The sequence below is a fragment of the Salmo salar genome, chromosome ssa19 (assembly GCF_905237065.1).
Source record: "Salmo salar chromosome ssa19, Ssal_v3.1, whole genome shotgun sequence".
Lineage (NCBI taxonomy): Eukaryota > Metazoa > Chordata > Actinopteri > Salmoniformes > Salmonidae > Salmo > Salmo salar.
The window spans coordinates 5,677,829-5,700,688 of NC_059460.1; the positions used below are offsets into that span (position 1 = coordinate 5,677,829).

At 43.8% G+C, this 22,860-nt stretch overlaps 1 protein-coding gene and 1 long non-coding RNA gene across 5 annotated transcripts in view; one reads left to right on the forward strand and one right to left on the reverse strand.

Moving 5' to 3' along the window:
• The window catches only part of dnmbp (dynamin binding protein), a 146,101-nt gene that overhangs the window by 74,225 nt on the left and 49,016 nt on the right, over positions 1–22,860 (forward strand). The gene's annotated exons all lie outside the window — the stretch shown is intronic.
• LOC123728980 (uncharacterized) lies at positions 13,132–21,279 on the reverse strand. Its single transcript, XR_006760659.1, has 2 exons — positions 21,100–21,279; positions 13,132–14,130 (listed from the first exon to the last, which is right to left on the reverse strand). It is a non-coding gene; the product is annotated as an uncharacterized lncRNA (long non-coding RNA).

The window sequence follows — 22,860 nt, forward strand, 5'->3', positions numbered from 1 at the left end:
TACACTGACTGTGCTAGTGGTAGACTCCACTAAGCTGGCAGGCTGGCTAACAGCCTGCTGCCTGGCCTGCACCCTATCTCATTGTGGAGCTAGGGGAGTTAAAGCCCTGTCTATGTTCGTAGATAAGATGAGAGCACCCCTCCAGTTAGGATGGAGTCCGTCACTCCTCAGCAGGCCAGGCTTGGTCCTGTTTGTGCGTGAGTCCCAGAAATAGGGCCAATGATCTACAAATTCTATCTTTTGGGAGGGGCAGAAAACTGTTTTCAACCAGCGATTGAGTTATGACACTCTGCTGTAGAGCTCATCACTCCCCCAAACTGGGAGGGGGCCAGAGACAATTTCTCGATGCCGACACATCTTTCTAGCTGATTTACACGCTGAAGCCATGTTGCGCTTGGTGACCTCTGACTGTTTCATCCTAACATCGTTGGTGCCAACGTGGATAACAATATCCCTATACTCTCTACACACGCCAGTTTTAGCTTTAGCCAGCACCATCTTCAAATTAGCCTTATCGTTGGTAGCCCTGCCCCCTGGTAAACAGTGTATGATCGCTGGATGATTCGTTTTAAGTCTAATACTGGGGGTAATGGAGTCGCCAATGACTAGGGTTTTCAATTTGTCAGAGCTAATGGTGGGAAGCTTCGACATCTCAGACCCCGTAACGGGAGGAGTAGAGACCAGAGAAGGCTCGGCCTCTGACTCCGACCCTTTGCATAATGGGGAGAACTGGTTGAAAGTTTCTGTTGGCTGAATGGGCGACACCGATTGAGCATTCCTACAGCATTTCCTTCCAGAAGCCATGAGAAAATTGTCTGGCTGCGGGGACTGGGCGAAGGGATTTATACTACTATCTGTACTTATTGGTGGCACAGACGCGGTTTCATCCTTTCCTATACTTAAATTACCCTTGCATAACGGTTGTGTCTGAAGCTGGGCTTGCAGCACGGCAATCCTCACAATAAGGCGATCGTTCTCCGGTATATTATGAGTACAGCGACTGCAATGAGAATGCATAATGCTAATGTTACTACTTAGCTTCGGCTGGTGGAGGTCCTGACGAACCACGTCCAGATAAAGCGTCCGGGGTGAAAAGGTTGAATGAAAAAAGTTGAGCGAGGGGAGAAAATAAAAATATACAACGGTAATTAAAGTAAAAACCGTAAAGTTGACAGGTAGCAAAGTAAGGTAATGAAGCATGCATGAGAGGACCAGCTGTTCTGGATGACTGTGTGATCAAGCTCTCCGTAGCCAATGTCACAAGACATTTAAATAGGTCAAGATTCACAAGGCTGCGGGGCCAGACGGATTACCAGGACATGTACTCAGAGCATGTGCGGACCAACTGGCAAGTGTCTACTCTGACATTTTCAACCTTTCCCTGACCTAGTCTGTAATACCCACATGTTTCAAGCAGACCACCATAGTCCCTATGCCCAAGAATGTCAAGGTAATCTGCCTAAATGACTACCGGCCCATAGCACTCACGTCGGTAACCATTAACCTGTTGGGTCTAGGGGGCAGCATTTGCACGTCTGGATAAAAAAAATGTACCCGATTTAATCTGGTTACTAATCCTACCCAGTAACTAGAATATGCATATACTTATTATATATGGATAGAAAACACTCTAAAGTTTCCAAAACTGTTTGAATGGTGTCTGTGAGTATAACAGAACTCATTTGGCAGGCAAAACCCTGAGACATTTTCTGACAGGAAGTGGATACCTGATGTGTTGTATTGACTTTAAACCTATCCCATTGAAAAACACAGGGGTTTAGGAATATTTTGGCACTTCCTATTGCTTCCACTAGATGTCACCAGCCTTTACAAAGTGTTTTGAGTCTTCTGGAGGGAGATCTGACCGAACAAGAGCCATGGAACGATGATGTCCCATTAGACACCTGGCGCGCGAGTTCATGTTGGGTACCCTCGTTCCAATACGTTATAAAAGAGTATGCATTCGTCCACCTTGAATATTATTCATGTTCTGGTTAAAAAAGGCCCTAATGATTTATGCTATACAACGTTTGACATGTTTGAACGAACGGAAATATATTTTTTCCCCTCGTTCATGACGAGAAGTCCGGCTGGCTTACATCATGTGCTAACGAGACGGAGATTTTTGGACATAAATGATGAGCTTTTTTGAACAAAACTACATTCGTTATGGACCTGTGATACCTGGAAGTGACATCTGATGAAGAGAATCAAAGGTAATGGATTATTTACATAGTATTTTCGATTTTAGATCTCCCCAACATGACGTCTAGTCTGTATCGCAACGCGTATTTTTCTGGGCGCAGTGCTCAGATTATTGCAAAGTGTGATTTCCCAGTAAGGTTATTTTTAAATCTGGCAAGTTGATTGCGTTCAAGAGATGTAAATCTATAATTCTTTAAATGACAATATAATATTTTACCAATGTTTTCTAATTTTAATTATTTAATTTGTGACGCTGACTTGACTGCCGGTTATTGGAGGGAAACGATTTCCTCAACATCAATGCCATAGTAAAACGCTGTTTTTGGATATAAATATGAACTTGATAGAACTAAAAATGCATGCATTGTCTAACATAATGTCCTAGGAGTGTCATCTGATGGAGATTGTAAAAGGTTAGTGCATCATTTTAGCTGGTTTTATGGTTTTGGTGACCCTGTCTTTGACTTGACAAAACATTACACACAACTCTTGTAAATGTACTGTCCTAACATACTCTAAATTTATGCTTTCGCCGTAAAACCTTTTTGAAATCGTAAAACGTGGTTAGATTAAGGAGATGTTTATCTTTCAAATGGTGTAAAATAGTTGTATTTTTGAAAAATTTGAATTTTGACATTTATTTGGATTCAAATTTGCCGCTCTTGAAATGCACCTGCTGTTGATGGAGTGCACCACGGGTGGCACGCTAGCGTCCCACCTAGCCCCAAGAGGTTAACTTCTCTAGGGCCAGTGGGACGATTTCGTCCCACCTACGTAACAGCCAGTGGAATCCCGTGGCGCGTTATTCAAATACCTTAGAAATGCTATTACTTCAATTTCTCAAACATATGACTATTTTACACCATTTTAAAGACAAGACTCTCGTTAATCTAATCCACACTGTCCGATTTCAAAAAGGCTTTACAACGAAAGCAAAACATTAGATTATGTCAGCAGATTACCCAGTCAGAAATAATCAGACACCCATTTTTCAAGCTAGCATATAATGTCACAAAAACCCAAACCACAGCTAAATGCAGCACTAACCTTTGATGATCTTCATCAGATGACACACCTAGGACATTATGTTATACAATACATGCATGTTTTGTTCAATCAAGTTCATATTTATATAAAAAACCAGCTTTTTACATTAGCATGTGACGTTCAGAACTAGCATACCCCCCGCAAACTTCCGGTGAATTTACTAAATTACTCACGATAAACGTTCACAAAAAGCATAACAATTATTTTAAGAATTATAGATACAGAACTCCTCTATGCACTCGCTATGTCCAATTTTAAAATAGCTTTTCGGTCAAAGCACATGTTGCAATATTCTGAGTAGATAGCCCGTCATCACAGGGCTAGCTATTTATACACCCAGCAAGTTTAGCACTCACCAAAGTCAGATTTACTATAAGAAAAATGTTATTACCTTTGCTGTTCTTCGTCAGAATACACTCCCAGGACTTCTACTTCAATAACAAATGTTGGTTTGGTTCAAAATAATCCATAGTTATATCCAAATAGCGGCGTTTTGTTAGTGCGTTCAAGACACTATCCGAAGTGTAAATAAGGGTCATGCGCACGACGCATTTCTTGACAAAAAAATTCTAAATATTCCATTACCGTACTTCGAAGCATGTCAACCGCTGTTTAAAATCAATTTTTATGCCATTTCTCGTAAAAAGGCGATAATATTCTGACCGGGAAAGCGTGTTTACGTTCAAAGAGAGAGAAAATAAAAGCATGGGATCCCCTCGTGCACGAGCCTGAGTCTCATAGTACTCTGACCGGCCACTATCCAAACGTGCTAATGTTTTTCAGCCAGGGGCTGCCTCTATCATTCAGCTTTTTCCCGGGCTCTGAGAGCCTAAGGGAGCCGTAGGAAGTGTCACGTTACAGCAAAGATCCTCAGTTTTCAATAAACAGAGCCAAGAAGAACAAGAACTTGTCAGAGAGGGCACTTCCTGTAAGGAATCTTCTCAGGTTTTTGCCTGCCATATGAGTTCTGTTATACTCACAGACACCATTCAAACAGTTTAATAAACTTTAGGGTGTTTTCTATCCAAAGCCAATAATTATATGCATATTGTAGTTACTGGGCAGGAGTAGTAACCAGATTAAATCGGGTACGTTTTTTATCCGGCCGTGTCAATACTGCCCCCTAGCCCTAACAGGTTAAGTGCTTTGAAAGGCTGGTTATGGCTCACATCCACGCCATCATCCCGGAAACCCTAGACAAACTCCAATATGCATACCACCCCAACAGATCCACAGATTACACAATCTCAATCACACTCCATACTGTCCTTTCCCACCTGGACAAAGGGAACACCTGTGTGAGAATGCTGTTCAACACCATAGTGCCAACAAAGCTCAGTAAGCTAAGGACCCTTGGACTAAACACCTTCCACTAAAACTGGATCCTGGACTTCCTGACGGGCAGGCAACAACACATCTGCCACGCTGATCCTCAATGCCGGTTCTCCTCAGGGGTGCGTGCTTAGTCCCCTCCTGTACTCCCTGTCCACCCATGACTGGCCAATCACGACTCCAACACCATCATTAAGTTTGCTGATGACACAACAGTGGTAGGCCTGATCAGTGACAATGATAAGACAGCCAAGACAAAGGACATGATCGTGGACTACAGGAAAAGGAAGGCCGAACAGGCCCCCATTTTGCGTCGACAGGGCTGATATGGAACGGGTTGAGAGTTTCATGTTCCTTGGTGTCCACATCACCAATGATCTATCATGGTCCAAACACACCAAGACAGTCGTGAAGAGGGCATGGCAACACCTTTTCCCTCTCAGGAGACTGAAACGATATGGCATGGGTCCCCGTATCCTCAACAAGTTCTACAGCTGCACCATCGAGAGCGTCTTTACCGGTTGCATCACCGCCTGCTCGGTATCTGACCGTAATGCGCTACAGAGGGTAGTGCGTATTGCCCAATACATCACTGGGGCCAAGTTTCCTGCCATCCAGGACCTATCAGGCGGTGTCAGAGGAAGGCGCAAGAAATGTTCAGACTCCAGTCACCCAAGTCATAGACTGTTCTCTCTGCTACCGTTCGGCAAGCGATACCGGAGCACCAAGTCAAGGTCCAAAAGGCTCCTTATTAACAGTTTCTACCCCCAAGCTATAAGACAGCTGAACAATTCATCAAATGGCCACCTGGACTATTTACATTGAGCCACCCCCCCTCCTTTTGTTTTTACACAAGAAATCAGCCAAGACCTCAGAAAAATAATTGTTGACCTCCACAAGTCTGGTTCATCCTTGTACAAACAATAGTACGCAAGTACTAACACCATGGGACCATGCAGCCGTCATACCGCTCAGGAAGGAGACGCGTTCTGTCTCCTAGAGATGAACATACTTTGGTGCGAAAAGTACAAATCAATCCCAGAACAACAGCAAAGGACCTTGTGAAGATGCTGGAGGAAACAGGTACAAAAGTTTTTTAGTGGCTTCATTGCAAAGGGGTGAATAAAAATGCACGCACCACTTTTCCCCCAAAAAAATTTTGAATTTTTTGAAACAAGTAATTTTTTTCATTTCACTTCACAATTTGGACTATTTAGTGTATGTCCATTACATGAAATCAATTTAAATTCTAGGTTGTAATGCAACAAAATAAGAAAAATGAATACTTTTGCAAGGCACTGTATGGGATGAGTAATTTGAGATATGTAAACATTCTTAAAGTGGCATTATTAAAGTGACTAGTGTTCCATTTATTAAAGTGGCCTATGATATCAAGTCTGTAGGTAGGCAGCCGTCTCTCTGTGCTAGTGGTGGCTGTTTAACAATCTGATGGCCTTGAGCTGTTTTTCAATCTCTCTGTCCCAGCTTTGATGTACCTGTACTGACCTCGCCTTCTGGATGAAGCGGGGTGAACAGGCAATGGCTCGGGTGGTTATTGTCCTTGATGATCCTTTTGGCCTTCCTGTGACATCGAGTGCTGTAGGTGTCCTGGAGCGCAGGTAGTTTGCCCCCGGTGATGCTTTGTGCAGACCGCACCACTCTCTGGAGAGCCCTGCAGTTGTGGGCGGTGCAGTTGCCGTACCAGGCGGTGATACAGCCCGACAGGATGCTCTCAATTGTGCACCTGTAAAAGTTAGTGAGGGTTTTCAGTGACAAGCCACATTTTTTCAGCCACCTGAGGTTGAAGAGGCGCTGTTGCGCCTTCACCACACTGTTTGTGTGCGTGGACCATTTCAGTTTGTCGGTGATATGTACACCGAGGAACTTAAAACTTTCCACCTTCTCCACTGCTGTCCCATCGATGTGGATAGGGGGTGCTCCCTTTGCTGTTTCCTGAAGTCCACGATCATCTCTTTGTTTTGCAGACATTGAGTGAGAGGTTATTTTCCTGACACCACACTCTGAGGACCCTCACCTCCTCCTTGAAGGCTGTCTTGTCGTTGTTGGAAATCAAGCCTACCACTGTAGTGTCGTCTACAAACTTGATGAATGAGTTGAAGTTGTGCATGGCCACGCAGTCGTGGGTGAACAGGGAGTACAGGAGAGGGCTGAGAACGCACCTTTATGGATCCCCAGTGTTGAGGATCAGCAGAGTGGAGATGTTGTTTCCTACCTTCACCACCTGGGGATGGCCCGTCAGGAAGTCCACGACCCAGTTGCACAGGGTGGGGTTGAGACCCAGGGTCTCAAGCTTAATGATGAGCTTGGAGGGTACTATGGTGTTGAATGCTGAGCTGTAGTCCATGAACAGCATTCTTACGTAGGTATTCCTCTTTTCCAGATGGGATGGGGCAGCGTGCAGTGTGATGGCGATTGCATCGTCTGTGGACCTATTGGGGCGGTAGGGCAAATTGGTGTGGGTCTAGGGTGGCAGGTAAGGTAGAGGTAATATGATCCTTGACTAGTCTCTCAAGCACTTCATGATGACCGAAGTGAGTGCTACGGGGCGATAGTCGTTCAGTTATCTTAGCTTTCTTGGGAACAGGAACAATGGTGGCCATCTTGAAGCATGTGGGGACAGCAGACTACGCTAGGGATTGATTGAATATGTCCGTAAACACACCAGCCAGCTGGTCTGCGCATGCTCTGAGGACGTGGCTAGGGATGCCGTCTTGGCCGGCAGCCTTGCGAGACTTAACACGTTTAAATGTTTTACTCACGTCGGCCACGGAGAAGGAGAGCCCAGAGTCTTTGGTTGCGGGCTGTGTCGGTGGCATTGTATTGTCCTCAAAGCGCACAACAAAGTTTAATTTGTCTGGCAGCAAGACATTGATGTCTGTGACGTGGCAGGTTTTCTTTTTGTAACCCGTGACTGTCTGTAGACCCTGCCACATACGTCTCGTGTTTGAGCCCTTGAATTGCAACTCCACTATGTCTCTATACTTATGCATTGCTTGTTTGATTGCCTTACGGAGGGAATAACTACACTGTTTGTATTCGGCCATGTTTCCAGTCGCCTTGCCATGATTAAATGTGGTGCTATGTGCTTTCAGGCAAACGTGTCAGTGAACAGCATGCTGACAAAACAGGCCTTTTGCAATATTTCAAATACAGTCGCGGGAAAACACAGGTTGGACACCAAAGAGAAGACTCTAATCTGTCTGCTGTAGGCAAACAAAATATTTGATAAACTTCCAAATATTATTTTACAAAGTAAAACAGCGAGATATTGGCTTTTGGCACGAACACAATGGCCATCACCGGCGAGTGAATGAATATTTGTCTCAACACACCTAGGCCTATGCTATTGATGGATTCAAGGTTGTTTTTCTTGATCGCAGATTCTCACGTCAGTGTCAAAGTAGCCTGTCATTTCGATAATTTGTGCGGGATTAAAAAATATTCTGCCAAAGTCTACAGTCACATAACTCATGTAGAATTGCATGAAATGCGTTTATAAAAGGCCACATTTCTGCCGGACCCTAGGCTTAGGCTACTAAAATGTTCCACTGCTCTATGCCACTATGCAAATGCAATGAGATGCATGCAATGCTTTGATTATTTAAAAACAGACATTATTACACGTGGCGGAGTGGCGTAACATATTTAACAAACCAAACATTAAAATACCGTTATATAAGGTAAAGTAAAAACCCAAACCTGTCTGTGCATCAATACCGGTATACAGAGCATTCAGAAAGTATTCAGACTCCTTGACTTTTTCCACATTGTTACGTTACAGCCTTATTCTAAAATTGATTACATTTTTTCACCTTATCAATCTACACACTATAGCCCATAATGACAAAGCAAAAACTGGTTTTTAAAAATGTTAGCAATTTTTTTTTAAATATACTGAAATATCAGTATCAGAACCTTTACTCAGTACTTTGCTGAAGCACCTTTGGCAGCGATTACAGCCTTGATTCTTCTTGGGTATGACGCTGCAAGCTTGGCACAACTGTATTTGGGGAGTTTCTCCCCTTACTCTCTACAGATCCTCTCAAGCTCTGTCAGGTTGGATGGGGAGCGTCGCTGCACAGCTATTTTCATTTCTCTCCAGAGATGTTCGCTTAGGTTCAAGTCCGTGCTATGGCTCGGCCGCTCTGGCTTGGCCACTCCTGTGTTGTCTTGGCTGTGTGCTTAGGGTCGTTGTCCTGTTGGTAGGTGAATCTTCGCCCCAGTCTGAGTTCCTGAGCGCACTGGAGCAGGTTTTCCTCAAGGATCTCTGTACTTTGCGCTGTTCATCTTTCCCTCGATCCTGACTAGTCTCCCAGTCCCTGGCGCTGAAAAACTTCCCCACAGCATCATGCTGCCACCACCATGCTTCACCTGGAGGGATGGTGCCAGATTTCCTCCAGACATGACACTTGGCATTCAGGCCAAGGAGTTCAATCTTAGTTTCATCAGACCAGAGAATCATGTTTCTCATGGTGTTCTTGGACACTGTGTTAACAAACCTCCAGGCGAGCTTCAATTCCATACAACACTCCTTCCGTGGCCTCCAACTGCTCTTAAATGCAAGTAAAACTAAATGCATGCTCTTCAACCGATCGCTGCCCGCACACTCCCGGCCATCTAGCATCACTACTCTGGACGGTTCTGACTTAGAATATGTGGACAACTACAAATACCTAGTTGTCTGGTTAGACTGTAAACTCTCCTTCCAGACTCACATTAAGCATCTCCAATCCAAAATGAAATCTAGAATCGGCTTCCTACTTCGCAACCTAGCGTCCTTCACTCATGCTGCCAAACATACCTACCAATCCTTGACTTCGGCGATGTCATCTACAAAATAGCCTCCAACACTCTACTCAGCAAATTGGATGTAGTCTATCACAGTGCCATCCGTTTTGTCACCAAAGCCCCATATACTACCCACCACTGCAACCAGTATCTTTACTCAGTACTCAGCCCTCGCTTCATATTCATCGCCAAACCCAATGGCTCCAGGTCATCTATAAGTCTATGCTAGGTAAAGCCCTGCCTTATCTCAGCTCACTGGTCACCATAGCAGCACCCACACGTAGCACGTGCTCCAGTAGGTATATTTCACTGGTCATCCCCAAAGCCAACTCCTCCTTTGGCCGCCTTTCCTTCCAGTTCTCTGCTGCAAATGACTGGAACGAATTGCAAAAATCACTGAAGCTGGAGTCTTATCTCCCTCACTAACTTTAAGCATCAGCTGTCAGAGCAGTGTACCAATCATTGAACCTGTACACAGCCCATCTGTAAACAGCCCACCCAACTACCTCATCCCCATATCCCCAGGGTGGCATGTAGCCTAGTGGTTAGAGCGTTGGACTAGTAACCGGAAGGTTGCAAGATTTAATCCCCGAGCAGACAAGGTAAAAATCTGTCTTTCTGCCCCTGAACAAGGCAGTTAACCCCCTGTTCCTAGCCTGTCATTGAAAATAAGAATTTGTTCTTAACTGACTTGCCTAGTTAAATAAAGGTGAAATAAAAAAAATTACTAACAAAAAAGCGGGCTGTCATATGACTTTAACTGAGGATTGGCTTCCCATCTGGCCTCTCTACCATAAAGGCCTGATTGGTGGAGTGCTGCAGAGATGGCTGTCCTTGTGGAAGGTTCTCTCATCTCCACAGAGGAACTCTGGAGTGACCATCGGGTTCTTGGTCACCTCCCTGACCAAGGCCCTTCTCCCCCGATTGCTCAGTTTGGCCCGGTGGCCAAGTCTTTGTGGTTCCAAACTTCTTCCATTTAAGAATGATGGAGGCCACTGTGTTCTTTGACAAAGAAACACACATACACAGCTGTGCACACATCTTGGCTGATAAGTGTGTTTTCTTTTGAAGACCTTTACTGTGATCGAGAGGTAAGAGGGGTTCTCATGAGGCATCTGAAAGGGCACCAATTCCTTAAAACAAACCACTAGGGAACTGGTAGTACTTTTCTCTCCTCACCCCTGATACAATTAAAGTGCCTTCGCTTTCTCTTCTTTTCAATTAAGTTCAAAATGCTTTATTGGCATGACAAAAGTGCCAAACCAACAGACATACAAAATATTTAGGAACATTGATGAGAATTTGTTATATGTACTGAATTGTGTAATGAACTACACAAGTATGAAAAACAAATTGGATAGAAAATAACATTAAAATGACATGAAGTGCAGATAAATTAATATTACTGCAGTTTTTATATTATTCACATACATTTTTTCTTTCTCAATATTATTGGGTGTGGTGATTGTTTGTGCTATAGATCAAATATTGTGATTGTTATACATCTTAATGTTATCACTGTTCTGTGATCAGTGAAGCTACAGTAAAAAAAAAACACATCTTAATTGTGACTTTATTTAGGTTTGCTCATATACTTGTATAGAATCATGACACAATAATAGCTTCAAATATGAACAGGGTTTGTAATCACGTCACTGTTTCTCTTTATTAAGTGATACTTTCCTTACAGTAACCAGGTTTCCATCAAACCCTTTTATGTGAGTAAAGTGCATGTCGGATAAAAAAGTTCATGACGGGCCCGGGGGAAACAGAACATTTTTTGTTAAACTTTCCAAAATTCATTAGGATTCAGTTATAGTCACAGCCGTGTATATTCCCCCTCAAACCGATACCATGACGGCCCTCAAAGAACCAAACTGTAAACCACATATCCTGAAGTCGCATTTATTGTAGGTGGGGATTTTAAAGCAAATTTGTGGAAATGCTACTGAAGTTCTATCAACACATTGACTGTAGTACTCGCGCAGCTAAAACACTCAACCACTGCTACTCCAACTTCCGAGATGCCTACAAGTCTCTCCCTCGCCCTCCCTTTGGCAAATCTGATCATGACTCCATTTTGCTACTCCCTTCCTATAGGCAGATACAAAAAAATTAAGTACCAGTGCTAAGGAGTATTCAACGCTGGTCTGACCAATCGGAATCCACGCTTCACAATTGTTTTGATTACGTGGACTGGGATATGTTCCGGGTAGCCTCCGAAAATAATATTGACGAATATACTGCAATGGTGACTGAGTTTATCTATTAAAACCTACCCTAACCAGAAACCTTGGATAGATGGCAGCGTTCACTCCAAAACAAAGCACGAACCACCACATTTAACCACGGCAAGGTGACTGGGAATATAGCCGAATACAAACAGTGTACTTATTCCCTAAGTAAGACAATCAAACAGGCAAAAGTCAGTATAGAGACAAAGTGGAGTCGCAATTCAATGGCTCAGACACGAGATGTATGTGGCAGGGTCTACAGACAATCACGGACTACAAAGGGAAAACTTCCGGACATGCTAAACACCTTCTTCGCCGTCTTTGAGGATAATACAGTGCCACCGACGCAGCCCGCTACCAAGGACTGTGGGCTCTCCTCCGTGGCCGACGTAAGACATTTAAGCGCATTAATCCTCGCAAGGCTGCCGGCCCAGACGGCATCCCTAGCTGCGTCCTCAGAGCATGCGCAGACCAGCTGGCTGGAGTGTCTACGGACATATTCAATCTCTCCCTATCCCAGTCTGCTGTCCCCACATGCAAGATGTCCACATGTCCACCATTGTTCCTGTTCCCAAGAAAGCAAAGGTAACAGAACTAAATTACTATCGCCCCATAGCACACTTCTGTCATCATGAAGTGCTTTGAGAGACTAGTCTCAAAGCCCCAATAGATCCACATATGATGCCATCGCACTGCACACTGCCCTATTCCATATGGACAAGAGGAATACCTATGTAAGAATGCTGTTCATTGACTATAGCTCAGCATTCAACACCAAAGTACCCTCCAAGCTCATCATTAGGCTCGAGGCCCAGGGTCTGAACCCCACCCTGTGCAACTGGGTCCTGGACTTCCTGACGGGCCGCCCCCAGGTGGTGAAGGTAGGAAACAACACCTCCACTTCACTAATCATCAACACTGAGGCCCCAAGAAGGAGCCAGTACTACCTGTTCACCCATGACTGCGTGGCAACGCACACCTCCAACTCAATCATCACCTCAGTAGTAGGCCTGATTACCAACAATGACAAGACAGCCTACAGGGAGGAGGTGAGAGCCCTGGGAGTGTGGTGCCAGGAAAATAGCCTCATACCCAACGTCAGCAAAACGAAGTAGCTGATCTTTGACATCAGGAAACAGCAGAGGGAGCACCCCCCATATCTACATCGATGGGACCGCAGTTGTTGGAGCTAGAAACACAAGCCTTTCACTACACCCGCAATAGCATCTGCTAAACACGTGTATGTGACCAATAATATTTGATTAAATAAATTATGATGAACTTCACAGGGTGGTGGAAGTGCAGGTCATGAGCTTGATGCTCCTTTGTAATAAATATTGTGGGTCTTATTCTGGTGACATGTTCATTGATGCTTGTCTCCCATTTGACAAATAAAAATAATCTTGCTCTTTTGTCCATAATAATCTCATCATGTAGGCTATACGCTCTAGCCAAAAGCACACCCTGCACCCATCAGTAGGGTTGAAAATGCGATGGAAACCCATTTAAGTTGTATTTGTTTATTCGGTATATGAGAATTTAACCGCATAAATTATTTTGACGTGCACTATGACATCACGCACAGCATTTTATCTGTAGTATAGCACAACAAGTCAATTTGCTGGTATCATGTCTCTGGTGGGAAAAAGTGCATATTGTTTTTATGTAGATTTTAGAATATCTGCATGAAAATCTGTCAAAGTGTATGGAAACCTAGCTAGTGGTAAAGCACGCCTCAAAATTATATAATCACATTCTTAGGAGTTCAAGTGGTAGTGTGTGTGTGTCACTACTGTGCATGGTGTTGTTGCAGTGTGTGTAAGAGTGTTTTCTTTGATCTAACAGGGTGTGTGAGTTGCTCAGCTCGGAGTCTGAGATACCTGTGCACTGTAAAGTCCTGATTGTTGTGTGAATAGAGGAGAGGATTTTTAAAGAAAAGCACATATGAAGAGGTAGACTGACAAATAGATGACAAATATACTTAAAATAAAATACTCCGTCACTCTTTTCTGTTATCTGTTATCATCAAATCAAATGTATTTATATAGCCCTTCGTACATCAGCTGATATCTCAAAGTGCTGTACAGAAACCCAGCCTAAAACCCCAAACAGCAAGCAATGCATGTGAAAGAAGCACGGTGGCTAGGAAAAACTCCCTAGGAAAAACTCCCTAGAAAGGCCAAAAACCTAGGAAGAAACCTAGAGAGGAACCAGGCTATGAGGGGTGGCCAGTCCTCTTCTGGCTGTGCCGGGTGGATATTATAACAGAACATGGTCAAGATGTTAAAATGTTCATAAATGACCAGCATGGTCAAATAATAATAATCATAGTAGTTGTCGAGGGTGCAACAAGCACGTCCGGTGAGCAGGTCAGGGTTCCATAGCCGCAGGCAGAACAGTGGAGCACCCTCGAAACTGGAGCAGCACCACGGCCAGGTGGACTGGGGACAGCAAGGAGTCATCATGCCAGGTAGTCCTGAGGCATGTTCCTAGGGCTCAGGTCCTCCGAGAGAAAGACAGAAAGAGAGAATTAGAGAGAGCATATTTAAATTCACACAGGACACCGGATAAGACAAGAGAAATACTCCAGATGTAACAGACTGACCCTAGCCCCCCGACACAAACTACTGCAGCATAAATACTGGAGGCTGAGACAGGAGGGATCAGAAGACACTGTCGCCCCATCCGATGATAACCCCGGACAGGGCCAAACAGGCAGGATATAACCCCACCCACTTTGCCAAAGCACAACCCCCACACCACTAGAGGGATGTCTCCAACCACCAACTTACCGTCCTAAGACAAGGCCGAGTATAGCCCACAACGATCTCCACCATGGCACAACCCAAGGGGGGGCGCCAACCCAGACAGGAAGACCACGTCAGTGACTCAACCCACTCAAGTGACGGACCCCTCCCATGGACGGCATGGAAGAACACCAGTAAGCCAGTGACTCAGCCCCTGTAAAGGGGTTAGAGGCAGAGAATCCCAGTGGAAAGAGGGGAACCGGCAAGGCAGAGACAGCAAGGGCGGTTCGTTGCTCCAGCCTTTCCGTTCACCTTCACACTCCTGGGCCAGACTATACTTAATCATAGGACCTACTAAAGAGATAAGTCTTCAGTAAAGACAAAGGTTGAGACTGATGCTGCGTCTCTCACATTGGTAGGCAGACCATTCCATAAAAATGGAGCTCTATAGGAGAAAGCCCTACCTCCAGCCGTTTGCTTAGAAATTCTAGGGACAATTAGGAGGCCTGCGTCTTGTGACCGTAGCGTACGTGTAGGTATGTACGGCAGGACCAAATCGGAAAGATCGGTACGAGCAAGCCCATGTAATGCTTTGTAGGTTAGCAGTAAAACCTTGAAATCACCCCTTGCCTTAACAGGAAGCCAGTGTAGGGAGGCTAGCACTGGAGTAATATGATCAAATTTTTGGGTTCTAGTCAGGATTCTAGCAGCCGTATTTAGCACTAACTGAAGTTTGTTTAGTGCTTTATCCGGGTAGCCGGAAAGTAGAGCATTGCAGTAGTCCAGCCTAGAAGTAACAAAAGCATGGATTAATTTTTCTGCGTCATTTTTCGACAGAAAGTTTCTGATTTTTGCAATGTTATGTAGATGGAAAAAAAGCTGTCCTTGAAACAGTCTTGATATGTTCTTCAAAAGAGAGATCAGGGTCCAGAGTAACGCCGAGGTCCTTCACAGTTTTATTTGAGACGACTGTACAACCATCCAGATTAATTGTCAGATTCAACAGAAGATCTCTTTGTTTCTTGGGACCTAGAACAAGCATCTCTGTTTTGTCCGAGTTTAAAAGTAGAAAGTTTGCAGCCATCCACTTCTTTATGTCTGAAACACAGGCTTCTAGCGAGGGCAATTTTGGGGCTTCACCATGTTTCATTGAAATGTACAGCTGTGTGTCGTCCGCATAGCAGTGAAATTTAACATTATGTTTTCGAATGACATCCCCAAGAGGTAAAATATATAGTGAAAACAATAGTGGTCCTAAAACGGAACCTTGAGGAACACCGAAATTTACAATTAATTTGTCAGAGGACAAACCATTCACAGAGACAAACTGATATCTTTCCGACAGATAAGATCTAAACCAGGCCAGAACTTGTCCATGTAGACCAATTGGGTTTCCAATCTCTCCAAAAGAATGTGGTGATCGATGGTATCAAAAGCGGCACTAAGATCTAGGAGCACGAGGACAGATGCAGAGCCTCGGTCTGACGTCATTAAAAGGTAATTTACCACCTTCACAAGTGCAGTCTCAGTGCTATGATGGGGTCTAAAACCAGACTGAAGCGTTTCGTATAAATTGTTTGTCTTCAGGAAGGCAGTGAGTTGCTGTGCAACAGCTTTTTCAATTTTTTTTGAGAGGAATGGAAGATTCGATATAGGCCGATAGTTTTTTATATTTTCTGGGTCAAGGTTTGGCTTTTTCAAGAAAGGCTTTATTACTGCCACTTTTAGTGAGCTTGGTACACATCCGGTGGATAGAGAGCCGTTTATTATGTTCAACATAGGAGGGCCAAGCACAGGAAGCAGCTCTTTCAGTAGTTTAGTTGGAATAGGGTCCAGTATGCAGCTTGAGGGTTTGGAGGCCATGATTATTTTCATCATTGTGTCAAGAGATATAGTACTAAAACACTTTAGTATCTCCCTTGATCCTAGGTCCTGGCAGAGTTGTGTAGACTCAGGACAATGGAGCTTTGGAGGAATACCCAGATTTAAAGAGGAGTCCGTAATTAGCTTTCTAATGATCATGATCTTTTCCTCAAAGAAGTTCATAAATGTATTACTGCTGAAGTGAAAGCCAGCCTCCATTTGCGAATGCTGCTTTTTAGTTAGCTTTGCGACAGTATCAAAAAGACATTTCGGATTGTTCTTATTTTCCTCAATTAAGTTGGAAAAATAGGATGATCGAGCAGCAGTGAGGGCTCTTCGATACTGCACGGTACTGTCTTTCCAAGCTAGTCGGAAGACTTCCAGTTTGGTGTGGCGCCATTTCCGTTCCAATTTTCTGGAAGCTTGCTTCAGAGCTCGTGTATTTTCTGTATACCAGGGAGCTAGTTTCTTATGACAGATGTTTTTAATTTTTAGGGGTCATCATCTAAAGCCTCTTCAACAATATTTTCACATGTACACATTTTTTTACTATTTTCTACATTGTAGAATAATCGTAAAGACATAAGCATGAAAAAACACATGGAATCATGTATTAATCAAAAAAGTGGTAAACAAATCAAAATATATTTTATATTTGAGATTCTTCAAATAGCCACCATTTGCCTTGATGACAGCTTTGCACACTCTTGGCATTCTCTCAACCAGCTTCACCTGGAATGCTTTTCCAACAGTCTTGAAGGAGTTCCCACATATGCTGAGCACTTGTTGGCTGCTTTTCCTTCACTCCACGATCCGACTCATCCTAAACCATCTCAATTTGGTAGAGGTCGAGGGATTGTGGAGTCCAGGTCATCTGATGCAGCACTCCATCACTCTTCTTCTTGGTCAAATAGCCATTACACAGCCTGGAGATGTGTTGGGTCATTGTCCTGTTGAAAAACAAATGCCAGTCCCACTAAGCCAAATAAAGATGGGATTGCATATCGCTGCAGAATGCTGTGGTAGCCATGCTGGTTAATTGTGCCTTGAATTCTAAATATATAACAGACAGTGTCACCAACAAAGCACCGCCACACAATAACACCGCCTCCTCCATGCTTCACGGTGGGAACCACACATGCAGAGATCATCCGTTCACCCACACCGCGTTTCACAAAGATATGGCGGTTGGAACCAAAGATCTCAAATTTGGACTCCAGACCAAAGGACAAATGTCCACCGGTCTATGTCCATTGTTCGTGTTTCTTGGCCCATGCAAGTCTCGTCTTCTTATTGGTGTCCTTTAGTAGATGTTTCTTTGTAGCAATTTGACCATGAAGGCCTGATTCACGCACTCTCCTCTGAACAGTTGATGTTGAGATGTGTCTGTTACTTGAACTCTGTTAAGCATTAATTTGGGCTGGTATCTCTAATGAACGTATCCACTGCAGCAGAGGTAACTCTGGGTCTTCCTTTCCTGTGCAGTCCTCAGTTTCATCATAGCGCTTGATGGTTTTTGCGACTGCACTTTTCTGTATTGACTGACCTTCTTATCTTAAGGTAATGATGGACTGTCGTTTTTCTTTGCTTACTTGAGCTGTTCTTGCCATAATATGGATTTAGTATTTTACCAAATAGGGCCATCTTCTGTATACCCCCCAACAATTTTTTGTTTACTACATGATTCCATATGTGTTATTTCATAGTTTTGATGTCTTCACTATTATTCTACAATGTAGAAAATAGTAAAAAAAAAAGAAAGAAAAACCTTTGAATGAGTTGCTGTTCTAAATCTTTTGACCGGTAGTGTATATCCAGCCAATATATCTTTATGGAGTAGAATTCAGTAGAGTTGTCTGAAGTTATGGAAACCATGTTGTGTGGCAAAGAAGTGGCAGAGTAAAAAAGAACACCATAAATGAGAAGACTAAGAGGAAAGAAATGAAAAAGAGCGTGATGCTCTCCCCACTCATTCCCTGAGGTGGGTGCTTTTGTCCTCGTCCAAATGGGAGTGCCTGGTGTTGGGTCCTGTTCCTGGAGAGTGCCTCCTCCAGTATAAAAATCTAATGTTATTTGTCACATGCACTTAATACAACAGGTGTAGAACTTACACACACTAACACATACAGTAAAATGTGTGTATCTGTATTCTGACTATCCCAGTACCTGCCTCCATTTACCACTCTCTCTCTCTTTCTCTCTCTCTCTCTCTCTCTCTCTCTGGGAGGCTATGTTATGCCCTGGACATTATATGTATCAAAGAAGTAGATATATAAGAAGTAGAAAATAAGCATCAAATAATGTCAGTTTACATTAAATTATGTTTCACAATTGTGTTATGAAAGTAATGAAGTGTGTTACAAATGATGAGCCTGTGAAAGCTGTTGTTGCTGACAAGTGAAGGTTTCTGGCCAGATATGAGAGATCGTAATGTTGCCATTACTGGTACCAGCAAAGTTAGATAGCTAAAATATGGTGGTCCCCTCAATCTTAGTTAGCTGGCTAAAGTTATACTGCATCTCAAATCAAATTGTATTTGTCACATGTGCCAGCAGCGTGGGGAGGGGCAAATAGTCTGGGCAGCCATTTGATTAGCTGTTCAGGAGTCTTATGGCTTGGGGGTAGAAACTGTTTAGAAGCCTCTTGGACCTAGCTCTGGTACCGCTTGCTGTGTGGTAGCAGAGAGAACAGTCTATGACTAGGGTGGCTGGAGTCTTTTTTTTGGGGGGGTTCTTCCTCTGACACCGCCTGGTATAGAGGTCCTGGATGGCAGGAAACTTGGCCCCGGTGATGTACTGGGCTGTACGCACTACACTCTAGTGCCTTGCGGTCGGAGGCAGAGCAGTTGATCTGAGGACCCATGCCAAATCTTTTCAGTCTCCTGAGGGGGAATAGGTTTTGTCGTGCCCTCTTCACGACTGTCTTGGTGTGCTTGAACCATGTTCATTTGTTGGTGATGTGGACGCCAAGAACTTGAAGCTTTCAACCTGCTCCACTACAGCCCCGTCGATGAGAATGGGGGCGTGCTCGGTCCTCCTTTTCCAGGAGTCCACAATCATCTCCTTTGTCTTGATCATGTTGAGGGAGAGGTTGTTATTCTGGCACCACACGGCCAGGTCTCTGACGACCTCCCTATACGCAGTCTCATTGTTGTCGGTGATCAGGCCTACCACTGTTGTGTCATCAGCAAACTTAATGATGGTGTTGGAGTTGTGCCTGGCCTTGCAGTCATGAGTGAACAGGGAGTACAGGAAGGGACTGAGCGCGAGGGGCACTCGTGTTGAGGATCAGCATGGCGGATGTGTTACTACCTACCCTTCCCACCTGGGGGCGGCCTGTCAGGAAGTCTAGGATCCAGTTGCAGAGGGAGGTGTTTAGTCCCAGGGTCCTTAGCTTAGTGATGAGCTTTGAGTGCACTATGGTGTTGAATGCTGAGCTGTAGTCAATGAATAGCATTCTCACATAGTTGTTCCTTTTGTCCAGGTTGGAAAGGGCGGTGTGGAGTGAAATAGAGATTGCATCATCTGTGGATTTGTTGGTGCGGTATCCAAATTGGAGCGGGTCAAGGGTTTCTGGGATAATGGTGTTGATGTGGGCCATGACCATCCTTTCAAAGCATTTCATGGCTACAGACGTGAGTGCTACGGGTTGGTAATCATTTAGGCAGTTTACCTTAGTGTTCTTGGGCACAGGGACTATGGAGGTCTGCTTAAAACATGTTGGTATTACAGACTTGGACAGGGAGAGGTTGAAAATGTCAGTGAAGACACTTGCCAGTTGGTCAACGCATGCTCGGAGTACACGTCCTAGTAATCCGTCTGGCCCAGCGGCCTTGTGAATGTTGACCTATTTAAAGGTCTTATTCACATCGGCTGCGGAGAGTGTGTTCACACAGTCATCCATGCATGTTTCATTGTTACTTGCCTCGAAGCGAGCATAGAAATTATTTAGCTTGTCTGGTAGGCTCGTGTCATTGGGCAGCTCTCGGTTGTGCTTCCCTTTTGTAGTCTGTAATAGTTTGCAAGCCCTGCCACATCTGACGAGCGTCGGAGCCGGTGTAGTATGACTTGACCTTAGTCCTATATTGACGCTTTGCCTGTTTGATGGTTCGTCGGAGGGCATAGTGGGATTTCTTATACGCTTCTGGGTTGGAGTCCCGCTCCTTGAAAGCGGCAGCTCTGCCCTTTAGCTCAGTGCGAATGTTGACTGTAATTCATGGCTTCTGGTTAGGGTATGTACGTACAGTCACTGTGGGGACGACGTCCTCGATGCATTTATTGATAAAGCCAGTGACTGATGTGGTGTACTCAATGCCATTGGAAGAATCCCGGAACATGTTCCAGTCTGTGATAGCAAAACATTCCTGTAGTTTAGCATCTGCTTCATCTGACCACTTTTTTATATACCGAGTCACTGGTGCTTCCTGCTTTAATTTTTGCTTGTAAGCAGGAATCAGGAGGATAGAGTTATGATCAGATTTGCCAAATGGAAGGCGAGGGATTGTGATATCCTAGTCACTTTTACCCCTACCTACATGTACACATTACCTAAACTACTTCGTACCCCTGCACATTGACTCGATACCGGTGCTCCTTGTAGCCTTGTTATTGTTATTTTATTGTGCTACTATTTACTTTTTTTAATTAGCAAATTTTTTTAAACTCTGAATTGTTGGGAAAGGGCATAAGTAAGAATTTCACAGTAAAGTCTATACCTGTTGAATTTGGGGCATGTGACAAATAAAATTTGATTTGAGCTAGCTAGCTGGTTAGCTAACGTCAGCTATGCTAGCGATAATGGTGATAATGATTATCAATATATACATAACCAGCAATCTATGGTCTAGCTACCTCTTTACTCACCATCAGTGGGGACCAACAAACTCCAACCACCTATTCCTCATGAAAGGGTCCTTTGGCACGGCATGCAAACCACAGTTAGTCAATCCGTATAGGGCTTTTCAGTCTCAAATGGCTGTAACCTTTGAAATCGTTGGGGGCGATGAAACAACAGAGCCCCATTCAATGAAGGGAAGCGAAGTGGGCAGTGGGGCGATTTACACGTGGAGCTTGGCAAAAGGGGGCATGATTTGTTGACATAATTGTAATCCATTTACTCGTTGTGACACTGAGGTTCCAAATTCCATTTTAGACGAGACTTACTTAATGACCGAAATAATAATTTGGACACTTTGTATTCCATTTTGACACTAGAATAATCGTTTCTGACTCATATTGATGGCACATACGGCGTTTTCAAAGGAATTAGTTGGTTTTTAGGGGCAGTCACTCTCTTTAATCTGACTTTCCATTGCAACCAATTCATTTCCAGGTTGACTGAGTAAATCTCTTTAACCTGCGTGGTATCACCTGTCACATGGATATCAGGGTATGTGTTCTGTTTGACAGGATATTCAGACAATTCTCAGAAAGACTGGCAACTAAATGACAGAAACCTGCCTTGCTTAACAATACAGAACTGGAATGTTGCACCTGATCCCCCTGAAGTAAATGAGAATACACACACACACACACACACACACACACACACACACACACACACACACACACACACACACACACACACACACACACACACACACACACAGTTTCGGTTGGGTCCCTGGGATTGGGAGTTAACCTGTTTAGGATAGGGGGCAGTATTTTCACGGCCGGATAAAAAACATACCCGATTTAATCTGGTTATTACTCCTGCCCAGAAACTAGAATATGCATATAATTGTTTGATTTGGATAGAAAACACCCTAAAGTTTCTAAAACTGTTTGAATGGTGTCTGTGAGTATAACAGAACTCATATGGCAGGCCAAAACCTGAGAAGATTGCATACAGGAAGTGCCCTCTCTGACCATTTCTTGGCCTTCTATAGCCTCTTTTTGGAAAATAGAGGATCTCTGCTGTAACATGACATTTTCTAAGGCTCCCATAGGCTCTCAGAAGGCGCCAGAACGGGGAATGATGACTCTGCAGTCCCTGGCTGAAAAACAGTAGTGCATTTGGATAGTGCTCGATCTGAGAACAATGAAACGGGTGTGCGCATGCACGTGAAGAATCCATTTTACATTTTCAGTCTTTGAACGAAAACGACGTCTCCCGGTCGGAATATTATCGCTATTTTACAAGAAAAATCGCATAAAAATTGATTTTAAACAGCGTTTGACTTGCTTCGAAGTACAGTAATGGAATATTTTTTATTTTTTTGTCAAGATACGCGCCGCCGCGTCACCCTTCGGATAGTGTCTTGAACGCAAGAACAAAACGCCGCTATTTGGATATAACTATGGATTATTTGGAACCTAAACAACATTGGGTGTAAACTAGAAGTCCTGGGAGTGCATTCTGACGAAGAACAGCAAAGGTAATCCAATTTTTCTTATAGTAAATCTGAGTTTGGTGAGTGCCAAACTTGGTGGGTGTCAAAATAGCTAGCCATGATGGCCGTGCTATCTACTCAGAATATTGCAAAATGTGCTTTCACCGAAAAGCTATTTTAAAATCTGACACCGCGATTGCATAAAGGAGTTCTGTATCTATAATTCTTAAAATAATTATGTTTTTTGTGAACGTTTATCGTGAGTAATTTAGTAAATTCACCGGAAGTTTCG